The 21467-nt window shown below is 44.9% G+C and overlaps 1 long non-coding RNA gene across 1 annotated transcript; it reads left to right on the top strand.

The window, feature by feature from the left end:
- Positions 1-11735: 11735 nt before the first annotated feature.
- LOC142568285 (uncharacterized) lies at positions 11736-18906 on the top strand. Its single transcript, XR_012825408.1, has 3 exons — positions 11736-11994; positions 13500-13636; positions 18693-18906. It is a non-coding gene; the product is annotated as an uncharacterized LOC142568285 (long non-coding RNA).
- The last annotated feature ends 2561 nt before the right edge of the window (positions 18907-21467 follow it).

Here is a 21467-nt window from a genome sequence, read left to right as displayed (position 1 = left end):
ACCGAAAAGCGAGAGCTTCTCTTTGCACGATTTGTACCCGGTTGTGCAACCGGGCATAAAACAGTGGCTTCGAAGTCGGCTCATCACATGCCCATTTTCAACAAGCCAGAAAAAGCGCACACCGTCCCGAAACCACTCAAAATGACCCAAAAAGCGCTGAAAACGTGGGCGGCCTCCCATGCGCTCAGCTTGACGTGTAAACGACGGCGAGCGCCACCTCGCGGGTGCATCATGAGGCTGCACTGTGGTTCCCGTAGGAGCCGCTTGGCGGCAATCACACTCCACTGTAGAAGAGTTTGGCGGCGTATGACTCGACAGGCTGTAGTCGCGGGCCCGCCGCAATGTCCGGCTCGCTTTTACTTCCCCTCTCCCGCTCGCTCCGAGAAGCCGCTGCGAAACCTGCCGTTATGTTTCACGCTTTCCTTCTTAACCTCGAAATTGTTGCTGCGTGACTTCATGTTACAGGTACAGTGTCTGTATCAGCAGCACAGAAATTTATAAAAAAAAAGGTGAATTTAGTAAGGATATTTCCCGATTGAGATTCTATGAAGTTATGTCTTTCTGTGATTACTAGGAACTCGGTAGCGCGAAAAATACGGCAGATAAGTAATAACCATATCCTTAATAATCCCGTAATTAGTACTTATAGAGGAAACACTTCAATTCGAGAATTGAGGACTCAAAGTCGTATTATTAACTCAACAAGAACTTCTTAAACAAAATCGTTTTGGGTACTACAACCTACAGTACTTTGGCACTGCGGGCGGCGCCCAGTATATGGCAGCAGCGAAAGAAATATGAAATAGTGTACCAGTTATGTTGATTCAGTAATCCTCTCCATTGCGAGTGCAGACCAACAGCAGTGCAAGCTTTCGCTGGCACTGGCTTCATCGCGTCCTTTTCTTTCTTTCTTTATGGTGACGCCAAGAATCGACGCAAAGCGTGCTCTAATCTGTTGCCAATATTGCGGTGGTACCGCAGCTCGGATAATCACGTTTGTCCGTATAGCAGCAAATGAAAACAAGGCTTTATTGATCAGAATGAAGAGAACTCGTAACGGTCATAGCATTGGCGCCCGCTCAGCGGGAAGGCAGGTAGCGTTTTCTAATAAGGTGGGGAGATCAGCGTCACTGACAAACAATTTAATTTTCGTTTTCGTTCAGTGCTGCCCACAGACAAAATACTGCGTGCCATAGTACCTACGACAATTTTTGTGAAGTTGTTGTTGGGCAAGATATGAATGTCGGGCTTCAATTTTGCAAATGCAATATTGCCGCTAAAATTGGTAATTAAAACTTTATTATAAAGATATTTTTTGTTACTTCTGACGTAAGCCATATTTTCCACGATGCGCGCATTTGTATTGGCTGCCGAGCCTTACAGTCTGACAGAAGATGTGCACATGGGCTTATCACACGTTATAAGTGCAGCACCCTGTGTTATTTGGCGCAGGAAAAACAGCGTGTATATTTGCTGCATTCGCGATTTATGGGAAAGAAAGCGAAGGAGAGGGGGACCCGGGGAACGTGCGCGGTATCCAAGGCGGCTGTACTGGTGCTGAAACCCGGAAATTGTCGATATCCTCGCCTTCCTCGACTACATCGGGGGGGGGGGGGTGACAGAAGACCTATGAGCCCCGGGTGCCAGACGACCCAGCTACGCCACTGGGTATAAGAGCTCGTTTGGTGCGTCGGAGGTTTTCCTTTTCCCGAATCAGTCGTCCGCAGGCGTCTTCAGAAAAATGTGGAAGTGAGTAAGTTTAAATCGGTCGGTTGGTTGCCATATCTGCTTCAAGGAGACCGGGCAGGGCTGCTCGAGGCACCCACTGGACGAGTATCAGGATATTCCTAGTGGCAGCAAGGTGGTGAATGCTATCTGCGAGTAGAGTGGACCGAGATGCCCTACGTATGTCATGGATGGCTTGAGTAGAGTCCGTGCAAATGATGAGTTCAGAGTATCGAGCAGCTAAACCGTAGGTAGCAACGCGGCCAAGCCGTCTGGTATAGCGGCAAGCTCGGCAAGATACGCCGGTGGCGCCGGATCGGCAACATATGAGCACGTCTGGCCTGCCTCTGGTATCAATGGACACACGAGAGCTGTGTGAATCATGGTGCCATTAATACTGGCATCAGTGTATGCTACAAGAGTCATATCGGCTTGATTATTGTCGACGCGAAGAAGGTGGGAAGCTTGGGCATTCGCCTGGCGAGGAACCGGCATATGTAGACGACCAAGAGCTTTATTGTAAATGAATTATACCGTATTCCACGGAGCTACGCCGGGTCTCGTTGAAGCTGGATTGTCTCTTTCGTGTCCCAGGTACCGGGCCATTGAAGAAACCGAGCAGAAATTTAATGGCTTTATGGCGGGCGCGCATCGACATTCGTGCACGAGTTCATCTATATTGTTGAGCTGGGACTCGGCCTGTAGGGTTGGCAATGGCGCGAGATGTGATACTCCCGTAATGGCCCGCATGGCTTCGTTACTATTGGCCTCAAGGCGAGACCATTCTGCCTTCCTGAGATGATGAAACCATGCTCCGTACACGAGTCGTGGTTGCAATACAGATCAGACAAGAAGGCGAGCCATCTTGGTGCTCGCTCCGCCAGATTTCTTCGCAATCCGACGTATCAACTGTATCGTTTCTGCGGCCTGTTGCTTTGCATTCGTGACCCATGGTCCTCCAAGCAGATCCGGAAAACCCATTTCAAGGCTGACTACACGAAGAGTTGAAGCCTCTGGCAGTGGTTGCTGATGCAGAATTAACTGAAGAGACCAGAGGTCCAGTAGACGGCGCCCATACTTGTTCGCCACTGACATCTACGTCGTCTTGTCCTTGGAAATTTCAATCTCTATCTGAGCACACCAGTTGTGCGTCACGTTTAGGGCCTCTTGGAGCGCTTGTTCTTGTTGGCAGACTTCAGGATGAACTGACTAAACAGTGATGCCATCTCCATACGTTATGTACTGTGCGTTATGTATCGTCGCTAGCTTCCAAGGTAGTAGAAGGAGGGGAGTGTTGAAAAGGACTGGTGCGAGCACAGATCCTTGTGGGACACCCCAATGTGCGACCAACTGACCTGCTGTTTAGCCATCCAGGCGAATGGAGAAGGTACGAGGGCGCAGGAAGGCTTCGACGAATGTGCAGACACGGTTAGGGAATTGAAGCCAATGGGAAATTCTGACAATTGTGGTGTGGGGCGCGTTAAAATCTCCTCCTGCCACAACAGGGCAAACAGGACGTTTATGTCTTAGGTGCGCCAACCAGCCGAGACACAACCGAGCCGCACGACCGCTGTAGGGGCTGGCACAGTACGACACGATGATAACGTTTGTGCGTTGGAGGCGAACCAATACTACCACGACTTCTTGCAATAAAGTACACCTCCATGCAAGATAAGCACGGATCTGATGAAGAGGGCATCTTACAAAAACTGCAACGTTTACTGGAGGGACATCGGGCGTAGCACTTTTACGGTCCAACGTTGAAGGCGATGAGTATGCCACAAATCCTGAAATGGGTGGCAGGCCGTTGTATCCTTAAAGCAGTAGAGTCCAAACACGCTGCATCCCATGGCTGAGACGCTGACGCAGCTCTCCGACTTTCCTAGCGATGCCGCGGCAGTTCGACTGTCAGATGCCTTCTGGCACACTTCAAGACGTAGCAGCGATCACAGCTTAAGATTGGCCAGTAGAACCAAGGTGAGTTTCTGGGGCTGTTGCGCAACGAAGCGAAAGAGTTCTTGGGGTGAAAGAGGTTTCAACATAGATGCCGCGTTAGCCACATGAACATAGACGTCGACGATGAATGCGACGACCGCGCTCCGTCATGACGACGCCGAGACGCTGTTCGGCGTTCCTTAAGACATTGGATTTTCTTTTCTTTTTTTTTTTGCAAGAGTGGTGAGGCGAGCATCGATCTCGAACTCTTCGTTCGCCAAAGGAAGCGGCGTGCCTTCTGTCGATTTTGATGCCCGTTCTGGTCGTGAAGTGGACGACCTAACAGCTGCGCTAAATGTAGGAGTGGAAGCATCACGTGTCGCTGTACTTACTAGTGTCACCTTGCTAGCGTCCTCTTCCAGAAAGGCCACAACGGCGTAACGGTTGCACACAGGGACTTGTTTCTTTGATGGATCTCGAGGGGTCCTTGCTGGCTGTCGAGAATGGCGTTGTCGTGCTTTCTTAGTGGCTTTAACTTCGTGGGGCACGTCGTGGAAGTGACGTCATGATCGCTGGTTTGGCATAGGCCGCATCCAAACGATGCTGATGTCTCAGGCTCCTTGGTCTCCTCCTCGGGTGGCTATGAGCAGGATGACTTCATGTGTCCCTGTCTAAAGCAAGAGTAGCAGTAGACAGCGGAAGGCTTGAACGGACGCGGGCGCAGTACGCAGCCGTAATACAGGATGCGTAAAGTTGGGGATTTAGGACTTTGAAGCGTGTTTGGCATGTACGACCGCTGCCGACGTAGCGAGCAGCCACGACTTTGTGTGTGGGACATGATAGTTCCTGCAGGAGCCTTTCGGTTTCTTCGACATGGTCAACGCCATTAACCCCGTAACGTCTTAAATCGGTACCACTGTCGAAGTACGCCTGGACTGGAAGGACACATTCTTCTGAGACTTGTATCTGTTGCAGTTCTTCGAGCTTATAAACTAGTGCCATAGCTGAAACCTATACTGAGACCGTATTGGTAGGTTTCTGTAGAGTGAAACCTTGGGGGCGTGTGGTGAGGGAATCGGAAAGTCTCTTCGCAGGCGTCTAGGGCCTAATGAATGGTACGGTTGGGCAGAGTGGACATGTCATATCTAGCACTAGGCTTGGTAACCACTTTGTACCACGATGTCGTTGCTGGCGCCGGAGACACACGTGACCGTTGTGCGGGCGGGCCTTGTGATGAGCGAGGTTTTTTGCTCTCTGCTGTAGCTACATATTCAGCTACATAGAAGGTAGTTTCCAGCCCACCGCGTCGACTGTGCACAATGCCCTCTGCGGCTCCCTGACCGTTGCCACAATAGCCTCTTGACAGCTGTAATTATCCGTGACTCCCCTCAAAAACATTGCAGAAACGGTAGTGCTTCCCTTTCTACTAACGTGCCACGCCAGAGGGGACGTAGGTAGAACTGCAGGGGGGAGGGAAGACAAGAGGCAGTTCCAATAGAAGAGCGGGGGGGGGGCGGGGGTTGACGTGAGAAGGCAAGCAAATACTACTACTATATGACTGCAGCTGCGGGAAAATTGGATTAGCTTTAGTTCAAGGTACGGAACAGTACGTTGCTGATATTTCTGAAAAATAAACTGCATTCAAAAATACCAAGCGGACAAACTACACAGGGCGTGCAGAAGTAGAGCAGCATTAATTAAAGCGCATCGGAGGGTCCAGACGACACTACGAAACCGGTCGACCGCGAAATCAACACTTCTGTGACCGCCGGGGTAGCTCTGCAGCTACGGCACAGCTAGAGGTCGCGGATTTGCTCCCGACTGTGGCAGCCGCATTTTGACTGGGGTGAAATAGAAAGCACACGTGGAATTAGATTTTGGGGCACGTTAAAGAGCATCACGGTGTCAAAATTTATCCGGAGTCCGCTACTACGGCGTGCCTCATAATACGATCGTGGTTTTGGCAAGTACCAGCCCCATAATCCAATTCAAGTTTAATACTTCTGCCACAATGCGATGTGCCATGTGAGGCAATGACTATGCTCAATCCTCTCTGAAGTTATGAAATATGGCGCACAACAAGGCCTCACGCAAACACCTCTCGCTGCGTGTTCTTCGTACTGTATACGCAGACAAACAGCTCTGGCGCCCGCACGGTAACGATTAACATCAACTCGGTATTCTCGTGTTAGACGAAACGTTGAAGAAATTATGCTTAACCGTAAACATCACCGCTAATGATCGTCAATCAAAGCATCCAGCACGGAAAGCTTCGCATACATCGATTCCCACTGTGCTTGGGATCTGCATATTGTTTTCAATAATCGACCTGCAGCTTTTGTTATTCGCGAAAAACCCACTCGTTCCATTGAAAACACGCTAGCTTCCTGCCGGCGCCGCTTGGGACGCTAGTTGGTATGTGTCCAGAAAAGATGGATATGACCAAGAAAGCCAGTGAGGATGATATAAAGCGGTCTCAGTGCTGCGTAGCTGCGCTATTCGAACACGTCCTCTAGACAGTAGCTGGTGTTCAACGGCGCTTCCAAATTCATACCCTTACAAAAATCGGTTTGACCTTTCAGTCACTCATGAGTCACCTATCAGTCACCCCTGTCACCTATCTGTAGACTCGGCCTTTCTGTAGACTAAGTCCGCAGAATGTCTGCAGACACCCTGCGGACTGCAAGTAGACTTGTCTGTAATATGCGTGCCCAGTGAGTGTGTGTGTAAATATGTGTATGTATCTATATATACATACATATTCTGAACCATGACATATTTTATAATTACGGTTGAATAGTTTTGACCTTTCAGTCACCCATGAGTCACCCACCAGTCACCTCCACGTAGACCTAGTCTGCAGAATGTCTGCAGACACCGTGCGGACTGCAAGTAGACTTGTCTGTAATATGCGTTCCCAGCGAGTGTGTGTGCGTGTGTAGATGTATATCTATATATAAACGCATATATATACATATTCTGAACCATGACACATTTTATAATTACGGTTCAATAGGTCTGACCTTTCAGTCACCCATGAGTCACCCACCAGTCACCTCCATGTAGAGCTAGTGTACAGATTGTCTGCATATTGTCTGCAGACACTGTGTGGACGGCAAGTAGGTGGACTTGTATGTAATATGCATGCCAAATATATATATATATATATATATATATATATATATATATATATATATATATATTCTACATGACACATTTTATAACAGTTAAATCGGCTTCACCTTTCAGCCACCCACGAATCACACACGGACACAAGCACACACACACACAAACACACACACACACGTGTGCGCATCCTGAACCATGACACATTTTATCATTGCGCTCTGTTTTGCCATTTTAACATTTTGAAAACTTTGTCACTGATTGCTACAAGAACGGTCTGATAATGGCAGTTATATAAATCAATTATTTAATACTAATTGAAATAAGGTAATTGTTACATAACGTGCATTAAATGCAGCAGTTGTACTATGGCTCGAACCGCAGCCTGAATTTAAGGACATATCTACCGCGCGACACCGACACCATCCATCCGACCACCGACTGCGTGGTTGCTTTCGGCGCCGGCCCCCAGGAGGCGCTGGCCGCGAGCACCGGTAAAATTACGGGTGAGATTATTTTCCCGTCTTCACCTGGTCACCGACATGTCACGGCGTGCACGCGTGCACGCCGCATTGACGGCGACCGATGAGGTAGTGTACATGCCGTGCCGAGAGGAATTGTGGCGATTTTTGTGTGTATTAATGATCCAAAACGCCTGCGACTGCATAACGTAGCTCTCAGTGTTTTTCGTGTGGTGTGCCGATGCCAATTATCGTAGTTATGACCCGGTCGCGCTTTCTTTGTTAGCGGCTCATGAAAAGCCGATGGTACTCTCGCTGCGCTCGCATTCCATCACAGTCGGTGGTCGGATGGATGGTGTCGGTGTCGCGCGGTAGAAATGTCCTTAAATTCAGGCTGCGGTTCGAGCCATAGTACAACTGCTGCATTTAATGTACGTTATGTAACAATTACCTTATTTCAATTAGTATTAAATAATTGATTTATATGACTGCCATTATCAGACTGTTCTTGTAGCAATCAGTGACAAAGTTTTCAAAATGTTAAAATGGTAAAACAGAGCGCAATGATAAAATGTGTCATGGTTCAGGATGGGCACACGTGTGTGTGTGTGTGTTTGTGTGTGTGTGTGTGCATGTGTGATTCGTGGGTGGCTGAAAGGTGAAGCCGATTTAAGTGTTATAAAATATGTCATGTAGAATATATATATATATATATATATATATATATATATATATATATATATATATATATATATATTTGGCATGCATATTACATACAAGTCTACCTACTTGCCGTCCACACAGTGTCTGCAGACAATATGCAGACAATCTGTAGACTAGCTCTACATGGAGGTGACTGGTGGCTGACTCATGGGTGACTGAAAGGTCAGACCTATTGAACCGTAATTGTAAAATGTGTCATGGTTCAGAATAAGTATATATATGCGCTTATATATGGATAGACATCTACACACACACACACACTCGCAGGGCACGCATATTACAGACAAGTGTACTTGCAGTCCGCACGGTGTCTGCAGACATCCTGCAGACTAGGTCTACGTGGACGTGACTGGTGGGTGACTCAAGGGTGACTGAAAGGTCAGACCTATTGAACCATAATTGTAAAATGTGTCATCGTTCAGAATATGTATATATATGCGTTTATATATAGATATACATCTACACACACACACACACTCGCTGGCACGCATATTACAGACAAGTCTACTTGCAGTCCGCACGGTGTCTGCAGACATTCTGCAGACTAGGTCTACGTGGAGGTGACTGGTGGGTGACTCATGGGTGACTGAAAGGTCAAAACTATTCAACCGTAATTATAAAATATGTCATGGTTCAGAATATGTATGTATATATAGATACATATACATATTTACACACACACTCACTGGGCACGCATATTACAGACAAGGCTACTTGCAGTCCGCACGGTGTCTGCAGACATTCTGCAGACTACACTCTTAAAATTTTCACACCCTTATGGGTGTAATGCGGGTGTATTCATCTTTTCACCCTTGTAAACACCCTTGAAACACCCTTTTTTAATGAGAAAGGGTGTTCAACAAGAAAACACCCTTAGAACACCCCTGTCTTTCTAATTTACACCCTAATTATAAGGGAGTAAGTGAACAAGCTTACAGTATATGATAAACGAACATTGCCAGTTAAGGCGTTGATATTGGCTATACATGAAACGCGCGCTACCTGCGCTTGAATCAGGCAACTGGAATGATTAGATCGGGGCACCTAGGCAGCAGCGCACTGACTCCGAACAGTGGTCAAAAATGAAGTTTCCCACGAATGTTGATATCGAACGGATGACACTAACGCGCAGACTTTGCATAGCCAGATATCTGCAAAAGGCTTCATATGATCAATAGCAAAATATTTACAATGCTATCACTGAATACTTAAAGGTGTGCAACCAGTTAGACTGGGAATGGTTAGGAGTGAGGGCTAACAGTAAATAGCTCACCAACTTACGGTTTGTAGATGACATTGGCATACTCAGCAACGCTGCAGACTATTTGCAACAAACGTTTGAGGAACTTGTCGAAGAAAGTGTAAGGATGATTGAGAGTTAGTATGCAGAAGAGAAAAGTAATGTTCCGCAGCCTGGCGAGAGAACGAATGTCATGGTCGGCAGTCAGCCTCTAGAGCCTGCGCAGAAATACGTTTATTGAGGTTAATTACTCGCAGGGGCCTCTGATCACGGAAATTAACAAAAATAAAACATTAGCTGGAGAGCTTACGGCAGGCATTACTAAATCATGACCAAGGAGCTTACCGCTAACCATGGCTTTTTACCGTTACTAACGTATGGGGCCGAAACTTGGAAGTTACCAAAGAAGCTTGGGAAGACGTTGAGGACCGCGCAACGAGCGATGGAATGAAAATTATTAGGCATGATGATAATAGACTGGAAGACAGCGATGTGGATTAGAGAGCGAACGGGGATAGCTGATATTCTGGTTGACATTCAGAGGAAGAAGTCGTGCTGGGCAGACATTGCAATGCGTAAGGGAGAGAACTGCTGGTCTATTGGAGTCGCAGAATGGGTGCTAAGAGAAGGGAAGCACAGTCGAGGACGGCAGAGAATAATGTGGACGTGATGAATTTAGGAAACTTGAGGACACGTGGAAACAGTTGGCACAAGACAGGGGTATTGGAGATCGCTGGAGAAGCTTGCCTCCTGCGATGGACATCAAAATAAGCTGGTGATGATGATGATGTGACGACATCCATGCCAGCTTCGCGGCATGTCATTCATGTTATGTCATGCATGCGTGTGATGCACGTTCTGATAGCTCGATTTACGTCGATCGCGGGGGGGGGGGGGGAGGGGCTAGTAGCGGCGTAGCCAAGTGGGGCACGCCGGGCACTTGTAACGCTTACTAACAGTAAAATTTTTGCTGCTATGGCAATGGCCCCGCTCCTTCCCCCTCCACGGTCAATTGGGACACCCCCCCCCCTCACACGAAAAAAATTTCTGGTTACGCCACTGTGGGGAGGGGGGTGTAAGATTGCTCTAGACCCCTCCCCCTAACTTGTCAACGGAAACGGGGGACGGGAGGGCAGCTGCCGCCGGGCCGCAAACCTTAGGACGCCCAATTACCGGCTGCATTTCCCTTTGGCCGTGAATACTGCTCTAATGCCATTACACTGTAGGATTCGTGGCGGTTCGAGGGCATGCGACAATAAAAAAACACACATACAGCCATCAGCAAGTCTTAGCTTGAGCAGATCTTTGGGAGCTGGGCAAGACTCTCACAAAAAAAAAAAAGCTTGGCACCCCTCTTACAGGCATTGTCAACTCTGGGTCCCACCGCTGACTGTACATTTCCGGTAAAAAAAATCACACAGGAACTCCTCTCGGATTTGTCTGAGTGTGCGTAAGCATTGTGACTCTTCCTCATCTACACGCAGTCCATGTCGTTATCAATGTTATGAGACTTGATCCGACAAGTATAAGCGACAGCGCTGCGGCGACACGAGCTGCTCTGGTCGGCGGCGCAAGCGAAGTACTGCAGGTGGCGGGGCCAGGCGCGCTGGTGACGTTCCGTTCGTTTTGAGCCGTTATCGCTCTTTAGCCCTCCTCATCCGCGACGAACCATTATCAACCGTTCTCCGGCGGCGGCTGCTTGTGGCACGGCCGCGCGAACCGTATATTGAAAGCGAACTGCATTGTGGACAGAGTGTGCCCACTGCTGAAAACTTCACGCGCTGTGTTCTCACCGTTTACTTCGCTTTGAAAACAGACGCGCGTACACCTATCTTGAAAGTGATCTGCGAAAAGCGCATAGTGCGGCATAAGCTGAAAGCTTCGTGATCGCAGTGTTCTCGCCGCTTCGGTCGCGTTGAAGCGAGAGCTAGCACGAAGGTGAATTCACTCGCTGCTGCGGGTTCTATTTTGAAAGATATCGTGCGGTACGGACTGACGGACGGATGGTTTTTCTTGTTGGGGAAGTATAGAAATGCTTACGTTATAAAAAAAAATCGCAGGGTTCGCGAATTTCGCGATAAGAACCAACACCAACCTACTCCCCCGGCCCCCGCTGAGCGATGCCGTCTTGATCGCCCCCTCCCAACCCCGGGAAAGGGGACACTACCTCTCTATCTCAGTTGAAGAAAGGATGATGAAACGTTAACAACGACAATAACGGCATTTTCTAACGAGTTGTCTTGTGGCCTCTGAGATTTGCGCGCGAAGCTGGCGCACGCGAACCTGAGAGGCCATAATTGGCCGCTTAATAGCATAAAAAGACAAAGATAATGCCAAACGACACAACTAAAAATTGAAACAAAGAACTGATCTTAGCTATACTGTTTGGGGAAAAGAAATAAAATATTAGACAGCCGCAACACACGCCACTAAAGCCACCACCGCCGGCATAACGCGGAACCAACAGTTGGCAACATTCATTCACGCGTCATTGCTTCGTCCGCTTCGTCTCCGCAACGAGAGCCGCCATCTTCTCGCGCCTAACGTTTTGTATGGCTTTGTTCTCTGCAATCCGCGCACACAGCTCATCGGTGGCTGCACGTCTGCTCGGCGTCGCAATGGGGCCTGCGTCATTTTCTGGTGCTCGCGCAATCGGTGTGAAACATGTCGCATGTGAAATGTGTGATAGAAGTGCCTCACGTCCAAGTCAAGCCGCCGTACGGGTGTATGGCTGTGCGCCCCGTTCTCGGAAGCGTCGACGGGTTTCCGGCATGCGGATTTCAGGTACGTGCAAATGCGTTTCGCCCTCCTATTGAGCTCCGGAGCAAAGCGTGCAATATTGCATGTGAAAGATGCAGTGCCCGTCATCATGGTGTGAATTTCGAGCGGCAAACGAGAACTTTGGCACTTAGAGCACACCGCGGCTGCCAAGTCAGCGTGGAAATTGTTTTACGTTACCGTAATATGTTGCTGTCAGTCTAATCTGCAGCTTGTGGACAGCTAGCCCATTGACTTTTGCTTGTGGCAGCGATAGGTATATAAATGGAAGCGGTAATAATTTTCGAGAGCAGAGAGTTGTTTCGCTCGATGTTTGGTCGTATTCATGGCGTTATGAAAGCTAGAAAACTAACTGGCTTGATCGTGCTTAGTTCCAACTCCGAGGGGCGTAACGTTGGCGCTGTATATGTTTGTTTTCGGTGTCACGAGTACCACTTTCATGCTTTTGTTGCATGAGAGTGGTAGCTGCTGCATGCCGTCTGGGTAGAACACAATAAAAGCAATTTCCTCACTCATACGTATGCAATGTGACGTAACAAAATTTCCAGCGTTTTATTCGGAGCGTAAATATCCAGTATAGTTTAGTAAGAAACTCAAATTCTGTCTTAGCTTAGTAGGCGTGAAACAAGTGAAACTCTCATTCCTTTTTGAATTGTTCGCCCAAACCGCACCGCCCGCAGATGCGTCATCGGGTAATTGACAGTAGCTTCGCTACGTGAGTCGTTTTATGCGCCAATATTGCCCGGTTAAATATCCTGTTAATTTATGCCGACGCTCGTTCATCTTGATTTTAAGCGGTTACTATCCCCGAGTACCGGACGATGCCAAACTTGTGAGGTGTAGCAAACGCGGGAAATTCAAAGTGGCGTGGCTGCAAGGTCCTGTTTTTACGTTTCTTGCATTCAAAGCCAACAGACACAGTATCACTGATTTATTTTCCATTTCTGCTGTACTTGATCAATCTAATGTGACAACTGCATTTGCTCTTTAATGTTCTCCATTTACTGTGTATTCAGCTTGGCTGCCGCCCTCTCTTCAGAGGATGCCGCTGTGATAGCTCTTTCGTATAGCACATGCCTCTAGGCCCTTGTGTTTCAAGGGCTCTGGCGAGGCAGCAGTGCTCCAAGTAATTTTACCATCCTATATATTTTCTATTTTGCATCATTCTTCCACGATAGATTTTAATGTTAATAGTATTCGTCATTAGTCATCGCCATAATTTTATAGCACGTAGATTTTACGCACTTTACAGCGACAATTTTTAGGCCAGTTTACAGCCAAGTCACATCTTCCATAATACATCGTCAACATTACCACTTGTCATGGCGCTCTTTGGCCAAACCTGGCCCTTGCGCCATAAAACACCACACATCATCATCATCAGCTTGGCTGCCAGAAAATGCATGAATTTCTTTCAGTATCCAAGTGACGAAATATTTCACTGACGGCCGTGTGTGAAACACGCAAGATGACAAAACTGATAGCAAAATGATGAGATATTTCTTTTATAGCGTTTGGACTCGACTTTTGGTGAGGATGTCGATCGACCTTGGGCCTGGTGACAGCACACCGGACATCGCCAAAGTGCAGCCTATCAGTTGAGTGCCCCCGAATGGACCATCAACATCGGAAAATGAAGCAGAGCCAGGTAGGGGCAATTTTTACTTTGGAACAGAATACTGACAGCTGCCTCTTTTTTTAAGAACAAAATAATTTATTTACAAACCAATCCTTTCTCTTTGTGCAGCCTACATAGAATTGTTTTTTGCTTATTATACAGACCTTCAGAAAGCAGTTCTTCTGAATCCTTTTTGCATGCACAAATAAATAAAGAGGAGTGCACTTTCTGAAGAAATTGATGCACTGAAATGTGCGTTCGACACACAGTGAGATGCAAAATAACCAACAACTTTAAAGCGGTAAAAAAAAGTTTGAAACATGTTCTAACATCATAACCCGCCTTGGCATACGGATCCAAATATAACAGCAACAGAGGTGCATGCAGAGAAGTGTTTGTAAATGTTTGCAAGATATGTACATTGTCTAAGAAATTGTTTTTATTTACTTGGAGCTTCTTGGTGCCATGGCAGTGCAGTAAAAGCTCAAAATGACGCCCCTGCTCCTAATAAAGCACCTTTAGATTTTAAAATTAAATTATGGGCTTTTACATTCCAAAACCTAAAGTTTTGGGAACCTGGCTTCTTTAATGTACACCTGAATCTAAGTGCATAAGCGGTATTGCATTTTACCCTCATTGGAGGGCAGCTGCCATGGCCTAGATTGAAGCTGGGACCAGCATGACTGAGCAGCATGGCATCATAGTTAGTAGGATATAACACCAGGTCAAAATGAGAAATACTGCTTAGAACTACCAACTTCTTGGCTCACAAGCACTTTGCACTAAGCTAAAGGAGTATGGAGTACTGACAGCGACCGTTTATGTACCAATTTCTTTTTAGGCTGACTCCATTATTATGGTGCGAAGCTTCAATTAGTCAAAACCAGCCTAAATTACAGAACCAGCTCAAAACACGCACCATGTATAGCTGGATTTGGACATGCAAATGGAGTCAATTCATGTCGCCGAAAATGGAAGTGGCAGTCACACTATTTCATGCATTTTGCCTAAAACATAGTCAATAACAATTAATCAATTTCTAAAATATTCTTTTCAAAAAGTTTTTTTCAAGCATGAAAGGAGGAGCCAAATGGTGTTCAGGTGCACGAGCGGTTAGTTGCACGGCACTTCTTGCATGTGTTCACTGGCTTCTTTCAGGCTTGAAAAAAAAATTTGTTGCACCTACTGAGCAGTAGAAAGCTGGATTGGGAATTTTGCAGGATGCTCTACAATTTTCGCACTGACACTTTTGCTTTGAATAAAATATTTGAGCAGTTAAATAATTGTTAATAACTAATTACCTAATTAGGAAAAATGCAAGAATTGGTTTCACTTCCTCAAAACGATGGCAAACGACATTACCTTGGTGCTGTCCAGCTACGTGGCACTTGTACATATTTAAAGTTTGCACATGTCATACAGACCACCTGGTAATTCCAAGGCATATATAGAAGTGGCTAAGTTGTGTGAGCCAGCCATGTGTAGCGAATCATGAGAAACAGCCATGTTTCTTTGACTTAAGGGCATAAGATTTACATGCTCGACACCTTGTATCAGTGTGCTCTAGGCCTGTACGTAGTTTAGCTGCTACATAAACAATATTTCTCCACGTGTAAGCTCATATGCATCTTTCAAGTATATTGCCTCGTGTGTCCAAAATAAACCATCTTCGCGCTTCCTTCATTATGTCTTCATCTGTTGCTGTGCTAAATTTTTAACATGCAACTGCACAAATTTTCATCTAGTTTTCATAGTTCCTCGTTGTTTGGTGGCTTTATTTCTGAACAAGTTGTTTTCGTTAAACCCTGTTGCACACAGCAGTACACAGCATTTCTGCCTTGAGTGGGAATTTTTTTTTTTCAGATTGACATTAATACACCTTGCCTGGGCAATGTAAGGCATTCTACATAACACGGCCCTGCAATAATGTTTTATATTGCGTTCCAGCATCATGCAAAACTGTTTACTTACCAGATTAGAATATGTATAAGTGTTGGAAGTAGCAGAACTGGAAGAAGCCAGCAAATAATGAGGCCAAGGAAAGCATACAGGAACATGTTTTAAGTTTTTTATATGAAGTGTAGAAATGATAAATTCTAGGTAAGTGAAAGTGGATTAAAAGATATCCACCTGTGGGTGGAGAACGGACCCATAACCTTCACATTACGCATGTGATATACTAACCACTGTGGTACTACGGCCGTGTTCGAGCGTCGACAATCTGAGGGGCCATAGTGGACGGTTGAATGCTGCCTCGGTGGCACAGTGGTTAGTGCATCGCATGCTTAATGCAAAGGCTGTAGGTTCGTTCTCCCCCCATGCCTGGTTGTTTTTTTTGACGATTTTCATTTCCCTTTATCATTTCTACATTTAAATAGAAAATTACAAATAAGTTTCCATGTGCCTTCCTGGCATCTTCTAGCTGTGATTCAGAAAAATTTTGACCCTCAGTATCCTTTCTTCTCGTTTGGAAGAACAGGTGCTTCATTTTAAAAATAATGAATTCACCTTGTTCAGCATCTCAATGTGGTCTCAAATCTTATCACAGCATGTGTATTACTAAGTGAAGTTTTTGGTAAGATGATGATATAGCATGGGACCTAATTAGTAGCCTTTGTGTACAGATACATGACTAGTCTAATAAATAGGAGGATTTTAAGAAGCACTTCTAACATGGTCTGAGCATGTGTTTAAAAAAACTAATCTAGCTTGATTTCAGGCATAACTGTTGCCCCTGAAAAATATTTGGATCATCTGCATTGGCATTGTTTTTAGAGAGCACCAATACTGCTTTGATAGAAGTAGCCTCGTGGAACATGAAGCATCGCTTCTTGCTGAGTCAAGGAAATATTATCTGCATATCTGAGGTGCATGTGTCATATGCTCGAATGCTGCTTAAAGGCTGCTAATAAGAAAATTACTTGACTTGCCTTCCAGAGATTGCTTCAGTAGTCTATGCTACTCGATCATAAACAATTTACCATAGTGAACATTCATCACAGTTGGCTTTGCAATGCTTATGCAAAATACCACAATTGCCTTCTAGACATGTGACTGCACTAAAACTTGGAATTAATGACCAGTAAGATTTATGGGACAGCAAAACTTCGTTTATTACTCCTGTTTCTGCCATAGTTTCTTACAGTAATTACTAGAGGGAACTCTGGTGCTGGAGTCGTACCACCATGGGAATGATGGGAAGCGCATGGATTTGTCTGATATTCGTGCTTGTGAATTCAGACGTTCTTGTGGCTTCGTATATTATACGCTATATGAATCTTATTGTCGTAAATTTCAGCGCAGTCTATACTCTTCGAAGTGCAGAAGACGGCGCCAACACGCGCAATTGCTATTAATTGCAACGATTGAGCTTGTCCAGGTGGCCAAATCGAAAGGCGCCAAGCGTCTCAAGGCACTGGTATGCCCGCGATAAATTCATCAGGGCGTTGCACTCGCTTGTCGTTACATGCCTCCGTGGCTTAATGGTTTCAATATCAGACTTCTGTTCTAGAGTTCCTGTGTTTGAATCCTGTCGTCGGACGATTTTAATGTTTATTTTTTTATTACACAGTATATTGTTGAAAATGACTAGTTTACAAAGTCACAAAGCCGTTTGAAGCCAAACAGACGAAGTTTAGGCAAATCCATGTACTTCCCATAATTTCCATGCTGGTACAGCCGTTCTTGTATGATCTCCTGTGGACACTAACGTCAGAGTTCCCTCTAGTAATTATTGTATGAAACTCTTATTTCTGCACCTTGCTCGCGCAGAAGCGGCACCACACCTGCTGCGTAAACATGCACTACCTTTCGGCCAAGTGCAGGGAATGCTGTGAACTCGCCCTTTACAAAGCCTGCACTAAGTAAAACAAATCACAACATGCAGTTGCTGCCACGTTGAACTGGTGGAATGAGTAGTGAAATGCAGCACCTCCTGAACTAGTTCAGAAAGTGCAGGTTATTCAAGTGGAGATTATATAGTAACAGAAGTTGGGTGATTCTGCATTACATTCACGAAATATACTTCATGATACTTTTCCATTTATTTCCTCAGTTATTAAGAATCCCTTTTGCATTGTTGGACAAAACTACATAATGCCAACATATTTTCTAGCATTCACTGGTAGCAAACATGTCAAAACTTGTTCTAGTTTCTGGATTGCCTCTTTAGCCGTTAACCCCCAAGTTAATTCCGGAGAAATGTACCAAATTTTTTACGTACTCAATTTTTCGGTGTCATTCTCATTCTAAAAATATATTATTTCATTGGTCTCTGGTTAGAAATAACACAAAAATAGGAGCTGCTCTTGCGGGCAGCTTTCCCTCAATGCCGACTGTAACTCATCTTTGACACTAAGAGCAGCGTAACATCGGGCAGAAAGAGTGCGACTCGTCATTGGAGATATTGGTACTGCCTCCAGTCACTACTACAGCTTGGGATCAATGGTTAAAGGTTGCGACTTTGTTGCTGCCCAATTTTAATTCTGCAGCTGTTACACTTAGGTGTAGCGTGTGTATGTACGTGTGCATGCATTAAAATGACTGCACGCTAGAGCAAAGCAACTGTAGTGCAGAGAGGCATTAGTCATCTTTATATATTTGCTTTGTAAAGATGCACTAAGTTTATCTTTTGCAGTATAGACTTGGCGCTCATTGGCCAAAGATGCCCTTGTGCTACTAAAACCTATCAATTAATTCGCTTTCGGTCTGTGAGTTTTAATTTGTTTTTCTTGAACTGTGCAATTCCCACTCACAGGACTGCATGTCATCTGAGGTGTTCCTTTTTCAATCAAGAATGTTGAGGTTGTGTTTGTGAAACTCGATTTCATGCCTCAAACGAGCTTGTGCAAACTGACCAAGCTGATAATTCTACCTGCTTATATATTAAGTATGTTGCGGTTATGAACCCTCATAATGAATGACACATAGTATAAAAATTTTATCTAATAAAACAATTTAATGAAATTTTTCATGTTTTTCGTGTTCATGTTCACTTCTCTACTCTAGTGTCCTGTCTGCATGCCTCACATTTTCTTGCATATTAAATATCGTATAAACTTAACAATGCTTTTTTACCACAATGCAGGGGGAAAAGGTTCCGGTAACACCATGCATTCAGTATGGTGGCCCAGATGTGTATGCAAGCAACCTCCTTCATGTGGACCAAGAACTACTCTGCAGTGTCTCGCAGACTTCCATGCGAAGCCCTCAACATTCTCGTCTCAGTGGAATGGCTGCTCATCTATCTGCGTGTCCATCACCAAGACGGCCAGTTGTAAAGCTCCTGTACCCGTTTAAGAAAGCTTAATAATTTTTTTATTTAGTTTTCAGGCTTGGCCGTAGAATGTTAACATTTTTGATGTTTCTAACATTTTTACCTGGCACAAAGTAGTGCAATAACTTTAAACCAGTGTAATGTATTTAAGTGATGCTCACTCTAATGCCTACCTGGTTTTGTTTGTGTTTAAGAAATTTGAATGTCTGATGAGGTAACGGCATTGTAATTTGTCATCGTGGCTCGTTTCAATGAGCTGCTAGGAAATAAGACGCACAACTTATCACACACCAGTTGTAGCATTTTTGTTTTCATGACTAAAGTATGCACGTTTCAAAAGATGGAAAGTGGGGAAAACGCCTCAAGAACATAATCATCCTAGGATTGTCATGTCCTTACAACTCTGCAATGACTAATGCCTCATACATCTTGGGAGCACACTGGTCGCAATGCCTACAGGCATACTTGATAAGAGAATAGCTTGCACTCAGATTGGAGATTTGCCCCGCAGTTGATGGCTGATGGCTTTTGTTTGTCGTCTTCATGTGACTACTATGTATTCAATATTCATTTAGATGTGCTGCGGTTTTTTGCAGTCACCTATATATATATATATATATATATATATATATATATATATATATATATATATATATATATATATATATATATATATAATGTGTGTGTTCTTCGTTTCAAGAAAAATTTAGTTGAGAGTTAGCGCTCATCCTGTCTGCTTCTAGTCTGTGTCACTTCGCGCTACCATCCAAGATCATGTTACTGTACCAACTCGCCCAACTTTCTATCCTTGTGTTAAAGACACAATCAGACTTGTTCTTACTTATGTGACCGGTTATTTTTGTGCTTTATAATAAGACGCAGTGCTTTTCGAATGAAAACATGTGATAGTTCGTAGTCCGGTTACTTAAACTGTTCTGCTTAAAATTTAATTGAGCAAGCCTGTGCCATTATTTGGTGCTTATGTCTTTGTATTGGTATGGTTTTACTCCTTATTTTCCTTTTTACATTTAAAATGTGCAAACATTATTATGTAACCATTTCTCTTTAATGAAATAAATACCTTTCTTCTGACATTTCGTCACAAATTTTACAATGATTTTGTTGAATTAGGTAACCTTAGACTAGCTGATTGTTATTCTGGTAGCTTAACTTACAATGCCTGTGGAATATTCAATGCAAGCACATGGTGAAAAATAAACTAAATTATTGGGTATAAGCAGGTCACTGGCAGTAAATGGAGCATACATATATTTCAGGAAATAGTGCATGCTTATATATTGAACAGCATGCACAGCTGCACATGCTGTTTTGTTCGTAAATGCTGAAACATTATTCGGCGTGGAAGCACTTAGTTCTTTGGCTTTCAGTGCTGCCTTTAAGTCATGTGTGAAAGTACTAGTAGAAGCATCCCGTGGAGATGAATGACAACTTTAATGTATAGAGGTATAAAATGTGTGCTTAAAACGGCAAAAAACTGCTTGACAGGCAAACGTATGCTTCTGTAGTACTGCACTTGTTACCGTCACCAATCCATGCATCGCTTGCGCTCAATTGCATTCAATATGAGCTACAACAATGAGCTGTGGTGTCTTTTCCTCCTGGTCGAGCTGGTGTTGCGAAAATTTTTGACCAAGAAAAGTGGAGGTTTTTTATTATTTCTGAAATGCATGTAACCATGCTTTTGGCTGTGTGCTGTTTCCACGGGGTTATAAGTACTGGTGCACCAAGGTGCGGGAGATCCTGTGTCCTTAGTGCAGCGCGCATTGTTATTGCGCTCTGCATCCTGCCGGCAGTGTACTATCACTGCAGAGGAAGATTACGAAAAGCATGGCCTGTGTGCCTTGCTGCAATGGCGAAACCTTAAATTGTTTGCCTGAAAGGGTCGCACGTTATGCTACCACATGACGGACCAGAAGCGCAATATGAGGACGCCTCACAGATTCTGGCTCGTACTGAACAAGGTAGTACCATAGCTAAGGCTAGGCAGCATTCACAACAGCTAGTCTGCCCATTAACTACGTGGCTGTAGTGAACGCTAAAATACTGGCAGGGATAACACCCTTTTGGAAGGGTATTGTCCATGCTACACCCATATTGAAAGGGTGGTGTCTGTGTTACACCCCATATAGAAAGGGTGTTGTTTGTTTTACACCCATAGGCGAGGTGACGTCATATTAACACCCCTTCTTTTGTGGGGTGTTAATTTGCATCCCGTTGCTTGGGGTGTAGCAATACACCCAAAAAGGGTGTCACCCATGGGACAAGTCATTTACACCCTTAAGGGTGTTAAAATTTTTAGAGTGTAGCTCTACGTGGAGGTGACTGGTGGGTGACTCATGGGTGACTGAAAGGTCAAAACTATTCAACCGTAATTATAAAATATGTCATGGTTCAGAATATGTATGTATATAAAGATATATATACATATTTACACACACACTCACTGGGCACGCATATTACAGACAAGTCTACTTGCAGTCCGCACGGTGTCTGCAGACATTCTGCGGACTTAGTCTACAGAAAGGTCGAGTCTACAGATAGGTGACAGGGGTGACTGATAGGTGA

This window comes from Dermacentor variabilis, unplaced genomic scaffold, assembly GCF_050947875.1.
Source record: "Dermacentor variabilis isolate Ectoservices unplaced genomic scaffold, ASM5094787v1 scaffold_18, whole genome shotgun sequence".
NCBI classification, from domain to species: Eukaryota; Metazoa; Arthropoda; class Arachnida; order Ixodida; family Ixodidae; genus Dermacentor; species Dermacentor variabilis.
This window is presented reverse-complemented; position numbering and strand designations above follow the sequence as displayed.